We start from the raw sequence: 10,043 nt of genomic DNA on the forward strand, positions 1-10,043 counted from the left end.
AAGTATAAACCGGATTACAATATACTTCTTTTGTATTTCTTGAATACGCCATAAAGAATTATAATTTAAAAGTAAAGCCGTTTAAATTCTACATTATCATCTTACTATCGAATAAATATCTATGTTATTGCATGAGTAATCTAACACATTATTCCGTTTTCGGTTTTAGTTTTTAGCCATTCTCGTTTATGGTTGCCAACGTCGTTTTCGTCGTACTTTCACTTTTGTTTTCATTCCAGTGACACCAAATCATTCAATTTTGATCAAAATTTCTTTAAATCTGACATCAATCTACCACCTATGTGAAATTTCCCTGAGCTCTTCCAGTGCCAGTTTTCGCTTGATCACTCGAAACCCTGCCGCTGAAACTGCGTTGCTAAGTTTGTTGGAGTAAACAACATGGCGGCCACCAGTTGTCTCCCATACGCCGACGGAAAGATCGATAGGTTGATATATACACTGCGTTGGCACAGCCGTTGAACAAAACACCACAGGCACGCGGTCCGTACGCGTAGCAAGCAACGGCTTGACTGTCTCTGTCCCACTCCACAGAAAAGGTGAGAGGAGAATTTGTGTGATTCGAATGTCAGTGATGTTGAGTTTCGAATGTTGCAGGGGACTTTCTGTACGTTTTGTGATTGATAGGACTGTTGTTTTCTGTTTAAATTGTCGTGAAATCTAGGAATCAGGCTTGATTTGGAATAAAGTTTTAAAACAGCATTGTTTTAAATGGGACTGGCATGATTACTATACGAGAGAAACTGCATTTAGCAGCACTTACTCTCCGAGTTTCTACGCTTCGTTCAGCATACAGAACTAAAAAAAAAAATCTGTTTGACTGCTAACGTTTTCTTTTATTTCCTTAATCGGTGCTATAACCTATTTTGCTGATATGAAGGCTTAAGGGAAGAAGGAGTGCCATGTCCGATGTCGGATACCAACACTAGCAGTGAATCTCTCAGTTAACTTGGTGTTGAAGTGTTTGTTATCTCTCGACGACGCTATTGCCCAGTCGTCAGTTGACGGGATGTTTTGATGGTGACAGTTTCAGTGTTAGCGTTATCATCTGCAGAAAGATGATACTACAGAAGCGATTCTCCGTGCATAGGGACTGTGGAGAAACTCTGCAGCGTGACGTTTGTAGTACATGTATGTTTGGACTGTGTGTGAAGTGAACAAAATCTTCAGTTACTTCGAGGGGATCTGTTTACACCAACACGCACACACACACACACACACACACACGCACACAAACACAAACACACACACACGCACACACACACACACACACACACATTCTCTCTCTCTCTCTCTCTCTCTCTCTCTCTCTCTCTTTCTCTCTCTCTCTCTCTCTCTCTCTCTCTCTCTCTCTCTCTCTCTCTCTCTCTCTCTCTCTCTGCCAACAAAAGAATGCCTAATTTGTTTTGAGGGGAGATGTATAGACACAAGGGCACGCGTTTAATTACGTGTAGACTATTGATTGAAATCGACGTTGGTTCCATCGAGCAAGAGCAAAAAAAGGGAATGGGTGGTGGAGGGGAGGTGGGGGTGGGGGCTATGATCAATAGCTGTTTCACTTGTTCAGCACAATACATTGTTCATGGAGTAAATAAACTACATGTGGTTAATGAAAAACGAACAAGCAAGTGGCTACATAAGCAAGTAACACAGCAACAACAAAACATAAATTTGTTGTTGTTGTTGTGTGTTTTGTATTGTTATGTGTTGGGTGGTTTTTTTTATTTTTTTATTTTTATTTTTTTTATCTAATACGAACAAGTATATGTGTTGTTTTGACATATACACATGTTTGTTTTTATTTGTCTGGTTGTTTGTTTGTTTGTTTGCATCTGTGTTTTCTCATTCAGTATATTTTCCACGTAGATGATCACAGAACATATGTTCGTCACCGGCTTTGCTTGCACGCCTTTTTGGTCCCACCCTTTTCCCCCTCATCGCTTTCCCTGCATTGTTAGGCACTGACTGTTGTTCGGGAAACCCAACCTGGGTAGGTGTACATAGATCTCTCATATAAATAACTCGGGGGCAATGCAGGGCCATTCGATAGCGTCTAAATCCCCGGCGATACCCCGGCACCCGGAAACCGTAAACTGTAAGCACCTTTTACATACTATAAACGGCCAAGCCATTGTCGGGCGGCTAGCATAGGTTTTATACCTACCGCCGTCACACACCGGTTAATGCATGCAGACTAATACCTCCGGTACCATTCGGTGCCTAGTGTGGGGCGATCATCGGTTTACGCATTTGTCCGAAGTATTCAGTGTCGCCATACTGTGGGATAGGTGATAGGCAACAGGAGATGTATATAGTGACGGTTGTTTGTGTGTGTGTGTGTGTGTGTATGTGTGTGTGTGTGTCTCTCTCTCTCTCTCTCTCTCTCTCTCTCTCTCTCTCTCTCTCTCTCTCTCTCTCTCTCTCTCTCTCTCTGCCCGAGTCTGTGCCGGTCTGCATGTCTGTGTGGAGTGAGGGTAGGAGGGGGGGGGGGGGGGGGGGGGGGGGGGGGGGGGGGGGGGGGGGGGGGTCGGTTTGTCTTGGAATGTCAAACATTTACTGAAGACCGAAGAATCTACACGGGGAGATTCTCATGCAGCGTACGAAAAAATGTCACTGACGTTTTCGCCGACGGGTCCGAAAACTCCATTGACCAATCTTCTTTGTATAAAATCAATTCTTCACCTTTTCACTGGTTAATATTTATTTTGTCTTCATTCACAATGTTGTTAGTTCGGTTCTCAAAAGATTTATCCATTCGAGCAGAAAAGGTGGGAGGAATCAGTTCACAAAGCGGATTGACCTTTTTCTTCCCCGTTGTTAGTGAAAAAAAACATGTCTTAGAGTTAGAGAGGTGTGGGAGTCTCTGGGAACTTAGACCGCTTCGGAGCGACTGACACCGCAGTTCCGTGACTTTGGTGAAAGCAAAGCGTTAGATTTTTCTCTGAGGAGGTCAAGAGCATGTCTTTGTACATGTGTGTGTACCCCAGGAATGGTTACAAGGGTTAGCACAGTCTAGTGATCGTGTCTTTCGATTAGGGTTGGATTCTACAAATGAAAAGACCCGTCTGTAACTGTTTGCTTTAAATCACCTGAACCTTGAGTAGCATATTCTGTATTGTTACTCCGTTTTTCTCTGACATACAGTTCAAACATCCATTACAACGTTACGCTGCTGGGTCCCTCGTCTCAATATTTCAAGTCAGGTGTTTTGAAACTCTGCAGTTGTTCGATGCTATCTGTGAGGAGAAGACAGAACGGCATTTCTTCAAATCACAGAACTGGTCCGTCACACTTTAGTGAATTCTGTAAGGCAAAAAACTGACGTTTCTGTCCGAGCCTATTTACGGTGATTTGATTTTCGAAGCAAAAGGTTTGTACTTGTATTTACGCCACATCGATCAATGTTCGTGTGACCGTAGCTCAGAGTTGCAGAAGAATGACGACGTTGCTGCTGCTGCTGCTGCTGATGCTGCTGCTGCTGCTGCTGCTGCTGATGATGATGATGATGATGATGATGAACAACAACAAAACAAATAAGCGAGCAAAAAGCAAACAAACAAACAACTAGAAAATAAAAAAAGTCAGCAAGTAAGCAAAACCAGAAACATGTTGATAGAAGCAATACATAATTATAAAAAACATAATATTAACTATTTAGAAGAAACCGAAATGAGAGAGAGAGAGAGAGAGAGAGAGAGAGAGAGAGAGAGAGAGAGAGAGAGGGAGGAGGCGGACAGAGAGATAGAGAGAGAGATGCGGACAGAGAGAGCGCAAGTGAGAGACAGAAGCAGAGAGAGAGAGAGAGGGGGAGGGAAGAGAGAGACAAACAGAAACAGAACAAACAAAGAAAAACAGAAGTACAACTATTATAACTGATATGATTAGTTCTCACAAAAAGCATTTTGCTTTGATGATAATCATCTAATCATTTAAATAAAAGAAAACACACCAGTAACCAGGTTAGGTGCTTTTATATCAATATTTCGGCATGTACCTGCCTTCTTCGGGATGGTATGGAAACTAATCATCTAATCACTCTACTCTCTTTGTACTAAAGCGAAACAGGCAATATTCCGCCAGTATTGGGTCTAACCAGCTTAGGAAACACCTTGACAGCGTGATATTCTTACGGCCAAGAATAGAAACCCATAAGACTAATCCTCTCGCCATTATTACGTCACTCGACAAATGCTGTTAGCCAGACGTGCTTCGAGTCCTGCTGTTACTGTTTTTAATGTGATGTTCGAGTATAGAACGTTGCATTCATGTTGCATGAGTCACTGTTTCAATTTACAGTACACGCAGATCGAAGGAGGAGGAATGTTTTGTGCACAGCTGGCGAGCTCTGGTTTATCAGCTTATAGCTTGCCTTTTTACATTTAGTCAAGTTTTGACTAAATGTTTTAACATAGAGGGGGAATCGAGACGAGGGTCGTGGTGTGTGTGTGTGTGTGTCTGTGTCTGTGTGTGTGTGTAGAGCGATTCAGACTAAACTACTGGACCGATCTTTATGAAATTTGACATGAGAGTTCCTGGGTATGAAATCCCCGAACGTTTTTTTCATTTTTTTGGATAAATGTCGTTGATGACGTCATATCCGGCTTTTCGTGAAAGTTGAGGCGGCACTGTCACGCCCTCATTTTTCAACCAAATTGGTTGAAAGTTTTGTCAAGTAATGTTCGACGAAGCCCGGACTTCGGTATTGCATTTCAGCTTGGTGGCTTAAACATTACTTAATGACTTTGGTCATTAAAAAACTGAAAATTGTAAAACAAATATGTACATGATTTTGTCCCTATTTTTCAACCTCGTAGCCCCGGAAAGTCATAAATAGACCACAGCTTTAAGCTCATGCACTTATGCATAGACACGCTCCCGCCCCCTCTCTCGCTCCCTCTGCTCCCCCTTTCCACTCCTCTCTCTCTCCCTTTCTCTCTCTCGTCATGATTGGCGTAATCATTTGGACTCGAGTGAGCGCCTATCACTGTATGGAAAATATAAAGCCTGTTTTGAAAAAGAACGTTATGTGGACATTGTATGGAAAGATGTGTACAGAAATGTCATCGCTCAATTTAGAATGGGCGTTTCACAGATAAATATCCACAGATATCGCTTCCAAAATTCAACAGAAAACAAGTGTTGCCCCTTTTGTGAAGATAAATTAGAGACCGAAATCCATTTTTTGTTTGAATGCCAAACATATTGTGAGTTAAGAATAAAGTATTTAGCACAGTTTTTAAGTGTTGGTGATCAGTTGGGCAGTATGATTACCATGTTTAAAAAACAAGACACAGAAACAATTGTAGATTTAGCAAAGTTTTTGTTTTTTGCATTTCAGTTAAGATTGTCAATGTTAAATAATAATGAGGATTAATTGTCGCTGAAGGTTTTGTTGTTGCTGTATTTATTGTTCGGTTGTATGTATATATTAGGCAGCATTGATGTGCAAGATTATAGATAGAGGAAAGCTTGGAACAAACCACTGTGTATTTTGCATACGTTTAAATATCATGTTTTCTATTTTCTCCTGTGATTCATGTGTACCCCCCCCCCCCCCCCCCCCATTGCCCATATTCAATTAAACTGTGTCAGTGTCAGTGTCAGTGTCTCTCTCGTCTCACCCTCTCTCTCCTTTTTACATTTAGTCAAGTTTTGACTAAATGTTTTAACATAGAGGGGGAATCGAGACGAGGATCGTGGTGTATGTGTGTGTGTGTGTGTGTCTTGTGTGTTTGTGTGTGTGTGTGTGTGTGTTTTTGTGTGTGTGTGTGTGTGTGTGTGTGTAGAGCGATTCAGACCAAACTACTGGACCGATCTTTATGAAATTTTACATGAGAGTTCCTGGGAATGATATCCCAGGACCTATTTTTTCTTTTTTTCGATAAATACCTTTGATGACGTCATATCCGGCTTTTTGTAAAGGTTGAGGCGGCACTGTCACACCCTCATTTTTCAATCAAATTGATTGAAATTTTGGCCAAGAAATCTTCGACAAAGGCCGAACTTCGGTATTGCATTTCAGCTTGGTGGCTTAAAAATTAATTAATGACTTTGGTCATTAAAAATCTGAAAATGTAAAACAAATATATTTTTTTAATAAAACCAGGGCCGGACTACCGGGGGGGTTATGGGGGTTGCGCAACCCCCCCCCTAGCCTAAACATGTACCTTACTTATTTAATTTTTTTTTTATTATTGCTTATTTTATGCCGTTTCATGCAAGGAGCGACCATTTTCCTATCTCAGAATATGACCTACCCATCAGCTTCAGGGGGCTTCGCCCCCTGACCCCCACAACGAGGGGGGGGGGGGGGTTCTAGGGTTTCCGGAGCCCCCCCCCCCCCAGCCAAAAAATAAAAATATTGAATGAGGTTTGCATTTCTTTATTTTACATTGAGTTTCAATTTTTGGGGTATTAATCAGTGACAAAATCTGCTGCCTGAAACTGGTAATGATCATCCTCAGAATGCACCAGATTGCACCATTTTGCATCCTTTTTTTCTAAATTTTCCGGGGGGGGCATGCTTCGCGCCTTCACACCCATATCTTCACAATATACTTTTGTAAAAAACCACCCATAAAATGAACTGATCCGCCCCTGCTGCCAGGCGGGACATCCCCCTGGGCCACCACTGGCAACCCCCCCCCCCCCCCCCCCCTCCTCTTCGCCTAGTCCGGCCCTGAAAACGATCCAAATTTACGTTCATCTTATTCTTCATCATTTTCTGATTCCAAAAACATATAAATATGTTATATTTGAATTAAAAACAAGCTCTGAAAATTAAAAATATAAAAATTGTGATCAAAATTAAATTTTCGAAATCAATTTAAAAACACTTTCATCTTATTCCTTGTCGGTTCTTTCTTTCTTTATTTTGTGTTTAACGTCGTTTTCAACCACGAAGGTTATATCGCGACGAGGAAAGGGGGGAGATGGGATAGAGCCACTTGTCAATTGTTTCTTGTTCACAAAAGCACTAATCAAAAATTTGCTCCAGGGGCTTGCAACGTAGTACAATGTATTACCTTACTGGGAGAATGCAAGTTTCCAGTACAAAGGACTTAACATTTCTTACATACTGCTTGACTAAAATCTTTACAAAAATTGACTATATTCTATACAAGAAACACTTAACAAGGGTAAAAGGAGAAACATAATCCGTTAGTCGCCTCTTACGACATGCTGGGGAGCATCGGGTAAATTCTTCCCCCTAACCCGCGGGGGGTCCCTTGTCGGTTCCTGATTCCAAAAACATATAGATATGATATGTTTGGATTAAAAACACGCTCAGAAAGTTAAAACGAAGAGAGGTACAGAAAAGCGTGCTATCCTTCTCAGCGCAACTACTACCCCCCGCGGGTTAGGGGGAGTCCCATATTGGTTGGGACGAGAAAGAATTTACCCGATTTTTTTGTTTGTTTGTTAGCTTAACGCCCAGCCGACCACGAAGGGCCATATCAGGACGAGGAAGGGGGGGGATGAAGGGGGCCACTTGTCAAGCGATTCCTGTTTACAAATGCACTAACCCATTACTTGTGTCCCAGCAGGCTTTAGTAAAACTAAATTAATACCTACTGGAAGATTACCAGTTTCCAGTATGTTAAAATAGGCTTAACCTATCTACTGCTGGACTTACATCAGAACACTAACAGATTAAACTATACATGAATCGCGAGACAAGCGGCAAGAGAAGAGATTTTTGGAAAAAATACAGGTGAATGAGCAAGAAGGCAGAAAAAAGAAAAGAATTCATTAAGAAAAAGAGAGCATGACAGGAAAGAGGAACCAAAAATCTACCTAACAGCAAACTAGAAAGCTCCTGCGGTTCCAAAAACAGGAGGGGCTTTTAATTTCATAACCGCAGTGCCCCACTGCGGGAATTTACCCGATGCTACCCAGCATGTCGTAAGAGGCGACTAACGGTTCTGTTTCTCCTTTTACCCTTGTTAAGTGTTTCTTGTATAGAATATAGTCAGTGTTTGTAAAGATTTTAGTCAAGCAGTATGTAAGAAATGTTAAGTCCTTTGTACTGGAAACTTGCATTCTCCCAGTAAGGTAATATATTGTACTACGTTGCAAGCCCCTGGAGCAATTTTTTGATTCGTGCTTTTGTGAACAAGAAACAATTAACAAGTGGCTCTATCCCATCTCCTCCCCTTTCCCCTATCCCATCTCACCCCTTTCCCCGTCGCGATATAACCTTGAATGGTTGAAAACGACGTTAAACACCAAATAAAGAAAGAAAGAAAGCGCAACTACTACCCCGCTCTTCTTGTCAATTTCACTGCCTTTGCCACGAGCGGTGGACTGACGATGCTACGAGTATACGGTCTTGCTGAAAAATTGCATTGCGTTCAGTTTCATTCTGTGAGTTCGACAGCTTGACTAAATGTTGTATTTTCGCCTTACGCGACTTGTTATTCCTCTCTCTCTCTTTCTATCTCTCTGTCTCCCCCTCTCTCTCTCTCTCTCTCTCTCTCTTTCTCTCATTCGTACCCCCCCCCTCTCTCTCTCTCTACTCCCCCTTTCTACTTCTCTCTCTCTTTTTCTATCTCTCTCTCTCTCCCTCTCTCTCTCCCTCTCTCTCTCTCTTCCTCTCTCTCTCTCTTCCTCTCTCTCTTCCTCTTTCTCTCTCTCTTTCTCTCCTTCTCTCTACCCCCCCCACCCGCTATCTCTCTTGTGTATCCCCCTTCGCCTTTTTTCTCTCTCATAAAAATGGTGGTCCCAGCCAGCTTGCTGTGGCCTCTTTTTCATGTCACATCTGATCTTTCATTTTCTTTCTTGTTTGTCTAGCCTGTCCACTTTTCCCCTAGGTCCCTTTCTGCTTGTCTACCTGTATTTACACCCCCGGTATAGGGGTGTGTATAGGATTCGGTCCATGTGTTTGTTTGTTTGTGTGTTTGTGTTCGCATATATAGATCTCAAGAATGAACGGACCGATCGTCACCAAACTTGGTGAACAGGTTCTATACATTCCTGAGACGGTCCTTACAAAAATTGGGACCAGTCAAACACACGGTTAGGGAGTTATTGGTGGATTAACATTCTACAAGGACTTATAGAGAGACATTATAATGGTCAAAGGGAAATAACCTTCTCAGTTGGTGGCAGTGAGAATGGTAAGGACGGGGGTGTTTTTCCTACCTCGGAGGAATTTCTTGTTCTGCATGGTGCCGCACGGCGCGATAACTATTGTCCAAACAAGTACTTCTAAACAATGCGAATCCTGTATAAAACAGAAACGATGCAATCTGTTACGAAAAGCAGTATCATAACACACCAAAGCAGGCTGTAATGGCAGTATATTTTCCAACTGTCAAAGAAAATGTTATCCGGGAGGTGAATGGCCAGTTGCCCGTTTTACTTCCAGTGTTCGGGTCAGGTTTCAATGGTGAAATACAATACAATACAATACAATACAATAACTTTATTAATCTCTAAAAGAGAAATTGCATTGCTGGAGATCGCCGGTTGAGGTGCTAATGAACAACATCCCGAAGAAACCCTTTTGATCTACAAACATTAACAATAAAGCAAAGTCATTTATCGACCACAATTCATGATTCCTGTAGGTTCCAGAGAACTGTCCATCAAAAATAATCTGCAAGAGGGTGTTGTGATGACGTTGACCTTGCCATGACAAAATCAATCGGCCCTCCCCTCCGGTGACCTTTGCTGCGGTCAGAGATAGCGCACCAAGAGGGTCTTTGTGCTTGTCAGCTGTGACTCTGACGCAGACGTTTCAAAGAGGGTGGAGGATGGGGTGGGGGGGGGTGGAGGGGATGCTCGGGGATCGACAATGTTTGAGAAATCGGAGAGTCAATTCAAAATGGAGAAAATACTGAGATCAAAACTTGTTTTCTTTTCTTTTCTGTTCTTTTGTGAGTCAATACATAATATAGAAATAATGAGATCAAAGCTTGCTTTGTTTTCTTTTCTTTTGTGAGTCGATACATAATGGAGAAAATACTGAGATCAAAGCTTGCTTTCTTTTCTTTTCTTTTATTTCTTTTTTTCCCCTTTGT

General features: G+C 42.0%; 1 protein-coding gene across 2 annotated transcripts in view; it reads left to right on the top strand.

Annotated features, from left to right (window-relative positions):
- The first annotated feature begins 190 nt into the window (after positions 1 to 190).
- The window catches only part of LOC138951946 (zinc finger C2HC domain-containing protein 1C-like), a 26,157-nt gene continuing 16,304 nt past the window's right edge, over positions 191 to 10,043 (top strand). For both annotated transcript variants that reach the window (XM_070323510.1, XM_070323511.1), the window contains exon 1: positions 191 to 557. The gene's annotated coding sequence lies outside the window, so the exon portion shown is untranslated. The remainder of the gene's footprint in view (positions 558 to 10,043) is intronic.

The sequence above is a fragment of the Littorina saxatilis genome, linkage group LG17 (assembly GCF_037325665.1).
Source record: "Littorina saxatilis isolate snail1 linkage group LG17, US_GU_Lsax_2.0, whole genome shotgun sequence".
Lineage (NCBI taxonomy): Eukaryota > Metazoa > Mollusca > Gastropoda > Littorinimorpha > Littorinidae > Littorina > Littorina saxatilis.